Source organism: Schistocerca nitens, chromosome 1 (genome assembly GCF_023898315.1).
Source record: "Schistocerca nitens isolate TAMUIC-IGC-003100 chromosome 1, iqSchNite1.1, whole genome shotgun sequence".
In the NCBI taxonomy this organism is placed as follows: domain Eukaryota; kingdom Metazoa; phylum Arthropoda; class Insecta; order Orthoptera; family Acrididae; genus Schistocerca; species Schistocerca nitens.
Window position 1 is genome coordinate 1,255,399,706 of NC_064614.1, and position 14,231 is coordinate 1,255,413,936.

The window sequence follows — 14,231 nt, forward strand, 5'->3', positions numbered from 1 at the left end:
ATATCTTCTTTTTTCGCGAAACTCTCTTAATGAAATAAGCCTGTATGTTGCACCAAGGTATGTCCAAATTACTCAAGAAAATCCGTCTGGAAATTTTGGGGATCATCGTCTTCAAACACACAGACGAAGTTTTTAAAATAAATCTACATGCAGACTCTGAAAATCACTCTTAAGTGCCTGCCAGGGAGTTCATCAGAAAACCTTCACAATAGTTCTCTATTATTAAGACAAATGGTTCAAATGGCTCTAAGCACTATGGGACTTAACATCTGACATCATCAGTCCCCTGGACTTAGAACTACTTAAAACTAACTAACCTAAGGACACCACACACATCCATGCCCGATGCAGGATTCGAACATGCAACCGTAGCAGCAGCGCGGTATCGGACTGAAGCGCCTAGAACCGCTCCGCCACAGCGGCCCTTTGTTATTCCATTCTCAAATAGCGCGCGAAGAAAACGACCACCTTATCTCTCCGTGTGATCTCTGATTCCCCTCACTTTTTATGATGATCGTTTCTCCCTATGTAGGTCGGCGTCTCAAAACCTCTTCACATTGAGAGGAGATAGTTGGTGAAATGCCTTTGTTTTAACGAAGTCCACCCCAAGTTCTCTATCAAGTCCGTGACATTCTCTACCCTATTTCTCGACAACACAAAACGTGCTGCCCTTCTCTGAACTTTCTCGATGTTCTCCATTAATCCTATCTGGTAAGGATCCCACACCCCACATCTCACGGTAGTACTCCAAAAGACGAAGGACAAGTGTAGTGAATGCAGTCGCTTTAGTAGATATGTTGCATTTTCCAAGTGTTCTACCAATAAAACGCTATTTTGGTTCGCCTTCTTCACAACATGTTCTATGTATTCATTCTAATTTAAGTTGTTCGTAAATGTAATTCCTGGGTATTTGGTTTAATTTACGGCCTTCAGATTTGGTTGATTTATCGTGTAGCCCGAGCTGAACAGATTCCTTTCAGCATTCATCTGGATGACCTTACACTTTCATTATTTGGAGTCAACTGCTAATTTTCTTATCATACACATATCTTTTCTAAATCGTTTTGCAATTTATTTTGATGTTCTAATGATTTTACTAGACGTTAAGTGACAACTTCATATGCAAACAGCCTAAGACGGCTGCTCAGATTGTCTCCTACCTAGTTTATACAGACAAGGAGCAGCAGAGGGCCGATAAAACCACCTTGGGGAACGCTAGTTATCACTTCGGTTTTACTCGATGATTTTCCGTCAGTTACTACGAATTGCGACATCGCTTACAGGAATTCATGAACACAGCTGCATAACTGAGATTATATTCTGTAAGTCCGCGATTTGATAACAAGTCGCTTTGAGGTACAGTGTCAAAATCCTTCTGCAAATAGACAAATAAGGAATCAATTTGAAATCCCTTGTTAATAGTAATCAACGATCTGTGTAAGTAAACAGCTACTTGTGTTTCATAATAACGATGTTTCCTAAATCCGTGTTTGTTGGCTGTCAGTATACCGTTCTCTTCAAGGTAATTCATTATGTTCGAACACAGTACATGTTTCAAAATCCTGCTGAATATCGACGTTATGGTATAGGTCCGTAATTTAGGGCCTCACAGCTGTTGCCTTTCTTGAATATTCGTGTGACCTGTGCTATTTTCCGGTCTTTGGGTACGGATCTTCAGTCGAGGAATTGGTTTTGTTAAGTATGGATCTATTGCATCAGCATACTCCGAAATGATCCTAACTGGTGTACAGTCTGGACTGGGATATTTGCTATTATTAGTGATTTACGTTCCTACACAACTCCGAGGACATCTGCTTATAATTTACTCATTTTGGCAGCCGTTCTTGATTCGAATTCTGGAATATTTACTTCACATTTTTGGGTGAAGGAATGTTAGAAGGCTGTGTTTACGTAACTCTGTTCTGTCATCGAAAGTATATCCATTGCTATGGAGCATAGAATGCACTGATTATGTCTTTCCGCTAGCATACTTTGCGTCCCACAAAATCTCTGTTGATTTTCTATCAGGTTTCGAGACAGAGTATCGTTGTAAAAACTACTATAAGCATCCCGAATTGAAGTCCTCGATAAATTTCGCGGTTCTGTAAAAGATCACCAATCTTGGTGATTTTGCTTTCGTTTAAATGTGGTATGCTTTTTTCTTTGTTTCTGCAACAGTGTTCTGACCCGTTCTGTGTACCACGGGGGATCAGCGCCGTCATTTGTTAATTTATTTGGTGTAAATCTCTGCATTGTTGTCGATACTTCTTGGAATTGAAGCCACATCTGGTCTACATTTACAATGTTAATTAGGAAGGGGTGGAAATTGTCTCTAAGGACGACATATACCGAATTTTTATCTGTTTTTTTTTTTTTGAAAGGCTGTAATTTTCATTTGTTTTTTAACGATTTGAGAGTTACGGTAGTCAGTATTGTTATGACAACCCTGTGTTCACTAAGCTCTCCGTTTTGATGCTCGTTATTAGCTTTGAATTATTTGTTGCTAAGAGATCAACTGTGTTTTCATAACCGTTTAGTGTTCGAATGGGCTCATGAGCTAACAGCTCGTAATAATTTTCAGAGAATGCGTTCAGCACAATTTCGGATTATGTTTTATGCGTACCTCCGGATTTGAAAACGTATTTCCGCCATCATATCGAGGGTAAACTGAAGTCAGCACCAACTGTAACTGTATGAGTCCGGCGCTTGTTTGAAATTAGACTCAAGTTTTCTATGAACCTTTCAGCAATTGTATCATATGAGTTGAGAGGTAGCTAAAAGGATCCAATTATTATTTTATTCCACTTGTGAAGAATGACCTCTACCCATACTAGCTCATATCTACTTCAATTTCGTTTCAATATGAACTACTACTAACAGCAACCAACATGCCACCACCAACTGTGTTTGGTCTATCATTTCCGAACGGCGTTAGGTCTTTCGCAAAAATTTCGGGTGAAATTATCTCCAGCTGTAGTCAGCTTTCAGTGCCTGTGGTGTTTGGAGCATCAGTGCTTTCTATTATAGCTTGGAGCTCTGGTACTTTCCCATCACAGCTACGACAATTTACAACTGGTATACCGATGGTTCCTAAACCTACGTTCTTACTGTGTTCGAGCGGTATCCTTCGAGACTGAAGCTCTTATACTCTCTTGCTCTCCCTACATCACCTAGCAGTAAGATTTCCCAAATATTGTCAATGTATAGACGCTATGGTTTTATTGTTTACTAGTATGGTGGATAATTATACACTAGAATCTCGCTAACCCGGCTATTCCTGTCACATATGGGTGCCGGATTAGTGGAAGTGCCGCATTGTTGAGTGTGTGAAATTTATTTTATTTATTTATTTTGAAAACATAGGGGATATATTGCACTGTACTTTACCAAACCGAATGATACAATTTTAAAACGTAGAAGATATACTCTATTAAACCCAAAGATAAATTAATTTTTAAGGAAAACTTAGTCCTTGAGTGTATACTGTACGTAATTATATAGTCGTATCACTCAATATGAAACATGTCCCTAGTTTTTAACTTTGGAAATGATGATACGTGACGGTGGCATGCTTTATCACGCAACCACTTTACAAGCATTACATCGGTACTTAATGTATCTGGTTGTTGCATAACGTACTCCAGGAAGACCTCGCCTGTTCCAGCACCAGCAGTGTGAGAAATCTACATGTTCTCTCCTCCTGCGTCCTCTTCTTCATTACATTCATCATTACTTTTTGCACGCTTTTGATTATTTCTTCATCTATTAAAGATTGGTTCGTGGCTACTCCGCACGGTCTGGGGCACCTTGTCACGGTTTGTGCTGCTCCTCCATCGGAGGTTCGAGTCCTCCATCGGGCATGGGTGTGTGTGCTGTCCTTAGCGTAGGTTAGTTTAAATTAAGTAGTGTGTGAGCTTAGGGACCGATGACCTCAACAGTTTGGTCCCATAAGACGTTCCCACAAATTTCCAATAAAGTGTGGTCGCTATCACGGTTTTCCTCAAATAGCCACTAGATAGCATCTTCATCATCAATTTCTACTCCTCCTGAAAGGTTGTGGAACATGTTAGTGTACAAAGTAATTGATAATTCCGAATAGACTGGTTCATCGCTGTCACGCCCTAATGGATCCAACTCGGCATCAATGGATGGCCACAATTTCCTCCAGCTCTTCTTTATGGTAGCGTTCTCCACTTTATCCCATACGTCGGCTGCTTGGAAAACAACATTACGTATGTTAATTGCTTACCACGCCTTCAGCATAGTCTCGATAGGGTCGTTTTCACTTTCGTTCAGCAAGGAGACGAGAAGTGAATGTCGATAATGACGTTTAATTGATTCCAAAATTCTCTGGTTCATGGGCCGAATTATTGTAGTCACATTGAATGGGAGGAAGAGTGCTTGTATACCGTCGGTTTTTATAGAAACATCTGAAGGATGACTGGAAGCTTTTTCGTCTTTAGCTCTTTTATCACTGCTCGTACAAACGTCTCATGGAACCGCCGAGAGAATATTTGTCTGTCAAACCACGCTTTCTTCTGAGTGCAGTACTGCACTAGGAGAGTATTTAAGACAGTGTGTTGAAAATTACGTGGATGTTGGGATTTTCCAATCACCATAAGCGGTAGTTTATGACTCCCAGTTGCATTACAACACGCCGTTAGTGTTACGCGCTGTTTCTGTTACTTGTAACCAAGAGCTTCCTTCTCGTTCTTGGCAGCTAATGTTTTTGAAGGAAGCATCTTGTAAAAGAGTCCTGTTTCATCAGCGTTATACAAGACATCATCAGTTAAATCTTCCTCCTCTATTATCATCCGTACCTTGCTCACAGGCTCATCAGCATCCTTAGCGTTAGCTGAGTGACTTTCCCTGGTGACTGTCAGCTGCCGAATGCCATGGTTTTTTCCAGTTTGGTAGCCAACCTTCGCTCACTGCAAACAAGTTACTACCGCCAAGTTGTCTGTTAAATGCTGTTACTTTTTACTTTGAAATCAGGCCACTGACTGGAATTTTTTTACTGCGCTGTCGTATGAACCATCTATAAACACCTAGGTCCAGTTCTTCATTCTCACTCTTTCGCATAACCTTCCGTTTTCCCAACTCACTACCCGTTTGTGTTGAGTACTGCCGAATAACATCTTCTTTCTTTTTGATGTTATAAATAGTTGCTCGTCCAACAATGAACTCAGCAGCAATGACTTTCTTCGAAGAACGTTAAATTTCGAGTTACAGTTTGAGGTTTAGCGTAACGTGTTTTCTTGTAGAAGACGTGATTCCGTACTATAAATAAAGCTACAATTTCAAATACAGTATATAAAGCATTGTTTAACGAAGCATTGTTTAACTAAGCATTGTTGCGCACGATAATTCATTGAGCACGTGTTTTTGGACGTGCGGCGGATTACTGAGAGGCCGGACTACTGAGGGCCGGATTAGCTAGAGTCTAGTGTATAAACCAATCAGTCATGAAACCTCTCGAAATAATATATTCAGGCACTGAAATCACATCACTAAACAAAGAACCCTATTACAGCCACTCTTTCTCTTCCTCTCCATCTCTCTCTCTCTCTCTCTCTCTCTCTCTCTCTCTCTCTCTCTCTCACTCACTTACTCTCCCAGCGTAAATTGTAACATTCAGCGTTTCAGTATGTTTTCAGTGAGACTATATCTGCAATCAATCCGCAGATATTAATAAAGAGAAAAGGAGTATTCAGCACCGAACAGACATAAGAGGTGTGTATTTTGTTATAAAAAGGTAATCAATGTTCTCGCCAATGGCCGCGTTCGCCACATCAGGTTTTCGGGTAACATTTATTTGAACTTCTGTTATCCAATACCTATATGGTCCATTGTGATTTATGTTCAAAATATTTCTATCCCTGTTGCCTCATGACTGGAACGGAGGAGTATATGCACACGACTTCTTGACCATAATGTAGTTCTAGTTTACCTAGAGCTGAATAATGTACGAGGGTCAGTCAAAAAGTAATGCCTCCTATTTTTTTGTCTACGTTTAATTGTCAGGAAATTTAAATGCAATTACATAGGTTGAAAACCACAACATTGAGGATCATTTTGTCATTTTTCAATGTAATCTCCGCCCATCTCTACAGTTTTGGTCCATCTTTGAACAAGGGCATGTATCCCAGCACGGTAAAAATCACAGCTCTGCTTCCTAAGCCATTGACGCACGGATGTTTTGACGGCCTCCTCATCTTCAAAATGAATCCCACGATGAGCTTCTTTTAGTGGCCCGAACAGATGGAAGTCTGATGGTGCCAGGTCAGGGCTGTATGGGGGATGAGGCAAAACTTCCCATCCAATTTTGACAATCTCGTCAGAGGTGTGACGACTGGTGTGTGGTCTTGCATTGTCATGCAAAAGAAGAACATCTGCCATTGATTTTGTTGGGCGAACTCGCTGAAGACGTGCTTTAAGTTTTTTGAGGGTTGTGACGTAATGAACAGAATTTATTGTGCATCCCTGCTCCAAAAAATCAACCAGAATCACACCCTCTGTATCCCAGAAAACTGTTGCCATAACTTTCACTGCCGATCGCACAGTTTTGAATTTTTTCTTCCTCGGCGAGCTTGTGTGACGCCACTCCATTGACTGCCTCTTTGATTCGGGTTCAAAAAAATGCACCCATGTTTCGTCCCCGGTCACAATTTTTTTCAGAAACTCATCTCCCTCCAAACGGAAGCGCTGCAAGTGTTGGGAGGCTATTGTTTTCCTTGCCTCTTTATTCTGATCGGTTAACATTCTTGGAACCCACCGTGCACAAACTTTTGAGTACCCCAATTGTTTAATAATCGTGATCACACTGCCTTTACTAAGAGAAATAATGCGACACACTTCATCTGCAGTCACCCGACGGTCACCACGAATGATGTCATCAACTTGCTGAATGTTGTGTGGAGTCACTGCACTCACCGGCCTGCCGCTCCGCTTTTCGTCAGTCAACGGTGTTTGCCCTTCAGCTTCCTTACAACGACGAACCCATCGTCTAACAGTGCTGACATCCACTGTCACAACACCATACACCTTCTTCAGTCATTCATGAATGCGTATGGGCGTTTCACCTTCTGCATTCAAGAATTCAATCACACAACGCTGTCTCAAACGAACATCGATGTCGGCCATCTTACAAACTTCTGCTGTGCTGCCACCTGTTGACACAGAAAGTTACTACTGCAGTGGATTGCAGAAGAAGGTTTGAGGAATGGCGCCAAATTCAAATTTTTCACTTAACTTAATTTCTTTAAGTAGAAAAAAAATGGGAGGCACTACTTTTTGACCGACCCTCGTAATTTGTATGTTCTCCTTTATCATGGCAGGAGCTTTTCCAAAATATTTCTTTGCTGCTTCATTCAGTGCCTCGTAAAAGCTAAGAAGAGATGTAACCTTCATCCGGTCACAGTCCACCTTCCATCAGTCCTACTGAACCATCTGGAACGAGACCCAGCGAAATGTCACCACCTCCGAATCAACCTACAACCGTTACGGGCGGTGGTGCAGCAGACGAGCACGTAGGTATTTCCATTACACTTCTGGAGATTCTTGGAGTCAATGCCACCACTTGTCACCACCGTCGTCTAGTCGAAACGGAAGAACGGAAGAAAGTCAGGGTTTTAACAACCCATCGACGAGGAGGTCATTCGGCCCGCAGCACTAGATCAGATTTTGGAAGGTGTGGCGGTCCTCTTATATCGTTCAGGCACTCACTAGTCGTGGTAGAATCTATTTTGCCAACCAACGGGTCAGTAGTCACCTAGGGTCACCGACGACAAGTTACCGGTCTGGGGTTATGCCACACGAATATGTGAACTGAATTACTATCACCGTAGTGTTAGCTGTCTCACAATAATAATCTAGTCATGATTTAATAACTTTGCCTGACTACTCAGTACTACTCAATACTTGTTTAGCAAACTCAAGTGGCAGACTCTTCAAGAGAGGAGCTCTGCATCGCGGTGTGGCTTGCTCGCCAGGTTTCGAGAGGGTGCGTTTCTGGATGAGTTATCGAATATATTGCTTCCCCCTACTTATACCTCCCGAGGAGATCACGAATGTAAAATTAGAGAGATTCGAGCGCGCACTGAGGCTTTCAGACAGTCGTTCTTCCCGCGAACCATACGCGACTGGAACAAAAAAGGGAGGTAATGACAGTGGCACGTAAAGTGCCCTCCGCCACACACTGTTGGGTGGCTTGCGGAGTATAAATGTAGATGTAGTTGTAGATGTAGACGATCGTGGTTATTGCGATAAACCATCCTTATAATAAAAAACTCATCCACACATAGTAAACACAATGCAACTTCCGTAAAATATTTCTCCCTCTCTGTCACGACAGTCAGTAAATTCCGACTTCGAACTGACTCGCTGCACATCATATCCATCTATCAAAACACCACTATAGTGTCAACTATAAATTACAGTCAGTACAGGTTAAATTCAACACAAACGTATGTGGTTTCGAATTCATTGCAGTTATGCTCCACTTATAACAGTGACTGTAATAGATGATTACAATCAAATCGCTTTACATTCAGTATAATTCGTGAATGTCTGGGAGGTGAGGACTCTACAGACTGACCTGCAGATCGGAACAGAACCTTCTTTCAGCATTTTAAAAAATCTAAAGCTGGTCCCTTTGGCTGCTGCCTCACACCCGCCCGGCAGTCGGCTGCACGCTGCTAGCGGTCAGTTACTGGGTTCACCGGTCGTTTCATCTGGAGCGGCGCCCTGCAACTTACACTATTCTTTCTGCATCATACGGGCTATATCACTTTCTATTGACACACGGAATGTCACCCTTGTCCGGACAGTGGTTGCCCTCTCAGCTGTCTATGCAACGTCACATCAAGAAGTCCCCACACAGCGCGATTTCCGCGAAAACTAATTAAAGATGACCGATGTAAGCCGTGCGTCATCAAGGTTGTCGAAATTAATTGGTCGTGGCCCTTCAAATTAACATCTCGGTGTACACCGTAAGCGATTTAAGTATTCGAGGTGGATGGTCGGACCGGAATTTGAATCGCCCTCCTTCCGAATACACGTCTCGTGTCTGACCTCTGCGCCAGCTCGCTTGCATGAGTCCTACCTCTTAACAGATAGATTGTAATACCAGTAATCCATAGATTAATGTATATTGCGTAGAAGTTCTCTGATGACATTTTCCACTTGTTTATCTGCATAATAATGTCTTTGGTTGTGAAAATATTTAATAATTACCTTAATTATTTTCGAGTTTTGAGAATTTGTGTTGTAACTCTACCTCTGGTTTTATACACTCCTGGAAATGGAAAAAAGAACACATTGACACCGGTATGTCAGACCCACCATACTTGCTCCGGACACTGCGAGACGGCTGTACAAGCAATGATCACAAGCACAGCACAGCGGACACACCAGGACCCGCGCTATTGGCCGTCGAATGGCGCTAGCTGCGCAGCATTTGTGCACCGCCGCCGTCAGTGTCAGCCAGTTTGCCGTGGCATACGGAGCTCAATCGCAGTCTTTAACACTGGTAGCATGCCGTGACAGCGTGGACGAGAACCGTATGTGCAGTTGACGGACTTTGAGCGAGGGCGTATGGTGGGCATGCGGGAGGCCGGGTGGACGTACCGCCGAATTGCTCAACACGTGGGGCGTGAGGTCTCCACAGTACATCGATGTTGTCGCCAGTGGTCGGCGGAAGGTGCACGTGCCCGTCGACCTGGGACCGGACCGCAGCGACGCACGGATGCACGCCAAGACCGTAGGATCCTACGCAGTGCCGTAGGGGACCGCACCGCCACTTCCCAGCAAATTAGGGACACTGTTGCTCCTGGGGTATCGGCGAGGACCATTCGCAACCGTCTCCATGAAGCTGGGCTACGGTCCCGCACACCTTTAGGCCGTCTTCCGCTCACGCCCCAACATCGTGCAGCCCGCCTCCAGTGGTGTCGCGACAGGCGTGAAGGGAGGGACGAATGGAGACGTGTCGTCTTCAGCGATGAGAGTCGCTTCTGCCTTGGTGCCAATGATGGTCGTATGCGTGTTTGGCGCCGTGCAGGTGAGCGCCACAATCAGGACTGCATACGACCGAGGCACACAGGGCCAACACCCGGCATCATGGTGTGGGGAGCGATCTCCTACACTGGCCGTACACCACTGGTGATCATCGAGGGGACACTAAATAGTGCACGGTACATCCAAACCGTCATCGAACCCATCGTTCTACCATTCCTAGACCGGCAAGGGAACTTGCTGTTCCAACAGGACAATGCACGTCCGCATGTATCCCGTGCCACCCAACGTGCTCTAGAAGGTGTAAGTCAACTACCCTGGCCAGCAAGATCTCCGGATCTGTCCCCCATTGAGCATGTTTGGGACTGGATGAAGCGTCGTCTCATGCGGTCTGCACGTCCAGCACGAACGCTGGTCCAACTGAGGTGCCAGGTGGAAATGGCATGGCAAGCCGTTCCACAGGACTACATCCAGCATCTCTACGATCGTCTCCATGGGAGAATAGCAGCCTGCATTGCTGCGAAAGGTGGATATACACTGTACTAGTGCCGACATTGTGCATGCTCTGTTGCCTGTGTCTATGTGCCTGTGGTTCTTTCAGTGTCATCATGTGATGTATCTGACCCCAGGGATGTGTCAATAAAGTTTTCCTTTCCTGGGACAATGAATTCACGGTGTTCTTATTTCAATTTCCAGGAGTGTATGTAATACTCTGTGAATGAAATAATTTGTAAAACCTCTGTACATTTTAATGGTCCATAAACCAGAAACTACGAGTAGTAAAGACCCGCCGTTACGGAAGTAATTTGGCGGGACTAGGAGAGGTGAACTTGGCGCGCAAGGAGCTTCATTCCCTCGTGGCGAAAGACATAAATTCGAGTTCTGATTGCGTTGCTGAGTGGTGGCGTCTGCCTTGGTTAGTATTGTAGTTAATTAGGAGTATAAATTGAGACAAGAAGAACTAAATCAAGGTGTGTCTATCATAAACAACCATGGTTTGTTTACTGCCAATTTAAAGCCACTGTGCCGGCCGGTGTGGCCAAGCGGTTCTAGGCGCTTCAGTCCGGAACCGCGCGACCGCTACGGTCCTAGGTCCGAATCCTGCCTCCGGGATGCATGTGTGTGATGTCCTTAGGTTAGTTAGGTTTAAGTAGTTCTAGGCGACTGATGACCTCAGGAATTAAGTCCCATAGTGCTCAGTGCCATTTGAACCAAAGCCACTGTAATTTGCCACAAGCCGCACCACCTTTAGCAGTACTATTATCTAAACATTTTTACACCCAAGGGACCAGGTAGTATGTATGGAATAATAACTTTTTAAGGAATTTCTGACGTACGTATGCCCACCTGTGATTATACCCAGCCCACATAGTAGACAGAGTCCTTATGAAGTGAATTAATTCCGGGTTCCCTGTCTTTATTAGACTGACAATATTGGAAGTAGAACATTTCGCAGTTTTTATTAACTTTGTGGAGTTTGGTTTGTTTTATGTACAGTAGTCAATGATTTACTCCATATAAGTTTTCATCTTAAAGGTTCCTAAAGTGTGTTCATAAAGAAATCTTTTCATTAAATAAAAAGCTACCATTAAAATAATCAATGAAAAACATATAAAGTGCTTATAGCTGTCCGAAAGTAAAAGTTATACAAGACAGTAGAGTTATTTCACTTTGGTCTGGTTTGTAAATTTGTAATCGTTTGTTTCTTTGTGTATGTTGTCTTAAAGTAGATTTTTCATGTTGTGCAGCCATATAAAAAGTCAGTTTGACTTAGAGTCCAGTGACAGACTAGTTGGTATGACCCTTGTTAAATGCTGAACTAATTTTGTATTACTCATTAGACTTAACTTTGTTACTGAATATATTTCCCACTTTCTTAATATTGTGTGTTAATATTTACAACTGACTACAGTTCTTCAAACTATGTCAGTTTAAAGGACCCCACAAGCCACTTCTGTAATAAATGAAAGTAAATGCTCATTCTGAGCAAGTGTAGCACTAATTACAACGATATATTTCGCACATAGACTGTACTGGCCATTTGCATAGAGTAATTTCATGTTAAAATCTATGAAGCCCATAGTAATTAGTATTGTTTCAAAATAATGGTCCTTTTGGTGATAGTTAATTAAAATAATGGTAGTCCATGTCACTGCCAGTTAGACTTTGTTAGTAGGTTCACATGTCCTTCTTCATTTGTTTTATTATACTGCTAGTAGCTCTTGCCAATAGTTAGTGTTATTGTGAGCCAGTGTGTACTGCTGTATTTGCTGGCCTTTGTATGTTCTGCGTAAGGATTAGCTGTTGTATTGTTTACTACGGCAAGTAGCTGTATAATATTGAGAGTAAGTGTGTTAGGAGAGATTGGTTAGGGTATCAAGTGAGGTTAGTTTTCTTAGGTGAAGTTTATATCAGCTTAACCATAAAACTTGATACGGTATTGCCTAATCGGGATGGCGACCGAATGTGTATATCATTACAGTTTACTTTCGTATTAGTAGAACGGCAGCTAAAAAACCCGTCCGTTTTGCTATTGTTACTGTTTCGCTTCCTTCACGATTACGAAATTATAGTCCGATTCCTTGTCATTAGGTACAGTCACAGTTCTGCTGAGCCCTTCACGGAAGGTTAATATTATCGGCGATTGCCAATTTGGTAAAGGCCGCTACTATTACAAGTTGTCTGTAATATAGTCGCTACTAAGTGTGGATTGCCTTGTGGGCCATTAACAGAGACATTCGCTTGTCACCAGGCAGTCGGTAGCAGTCAAGAAACTCGTCTCTTGGAGTTAGTGACCTTGCCGCTTAACTGATTCCCAGTCACCCTATCGCAGTTGACTAGCAACAAGTGTCAAGCTATAAACAGTCCTGCGCTACGGTGAAATACAACCTCCTTGGTCAGATTGCTCCCTGAGGAGTAGCAGGCTATAAAGATAAAGGGAATACCGCCCACAAGGACTGAACTGCCTCCGCCCCACTGCCATTCCGAGGAAACCACTACGGCGGCATCTAGAGTCTCCGTTTTAACAATTACGACTGAGCAGGGAGGGGAAAGTTATGACGTGCCAATGGTAGGCGATACTTTCTTCTGCAGTTGTAGTTTCCCTCAGAACGGTAACCGGTCTAGTTAACCTGGTCCCTACCACCCACCAGTCTGCGTTCCAGCTGTCATGGTAGGCGGTAGCTGTTTTAATATATTTTCATTAGGTTTTCATAATACAGGGTGATTCAAAAAGAATAACACAACTTTAAAATGTGTATTTAATGAAAGAAACATAATATAACCTTCTGTTATACATCATTACAAAGAGTATTTTAAAAGGTTTTTTTTCACTCAAAAACAAGTTCAGAGATGTTCAATATGGCCCCCTCCAGACACTCGAGCAATATCAACCCGATACTCCAACTCGTTCCACACTCTCTGTAGCATATCAGGCGTAGCAGTTTGGATAGCTGCTGTTATTTCTCGTTTCAAATCATCAATGGTGACTGGGAGAGGTGGCCGAAACACCATATCTCTAACATACCCCCATAAGAAAAAATCGCAGGGGGTAAGGGGATCAGGGCTTCTTGGAGGCCAGTGATGAAGTGCTCTGTCACGGGCTTCCCTTGCACAAACACCCATCCTCTGTAAACTGTTTATACCAACGTTTAATACACCACCTATCAGGAGGTTTAACACCATACTTCGTTCGAAATTCACGCTGAACAACTGTCGTCGATTCACTTCTGCTGTACTCAATAACACAAAAAGCTTTCTGTTGAGCGGTCGCCATCTTAGCATCAACTGACGCTGACGCCTAGTCAACAGCGCCTCAAGCAAACAAATGTACTACTAAATGAAACTTTATAGCTCCCTTAATTCGCCGACAGATAGTGCTTAGCTCTGCCTTTTGTCGTTGCAGAGTTTTAAATTCCTAAAGTTGTGGTATTCTTTTTGAATCACCCTGTAATTTGGCATCAAGTGTTTAGTAACTAAATATGATCATGTGTTTTAACTTGCTATAACTTTGATTTATAAATTTTGTAAAGTTAATACCCTACATTATAAACAAACCTTTTTGAGGAATTATTGGGCGGTTACAAAATTTTATTACTAACATAAATACAGAAGTGGGCGGTAGGTAAAACGATTGACTACCCCTGGTCTAGCGGACCAAGTACACCGAAGTATATATTGATGAGGATTATTAGATTGGTGCATAAGTTCACAGAGTTTCT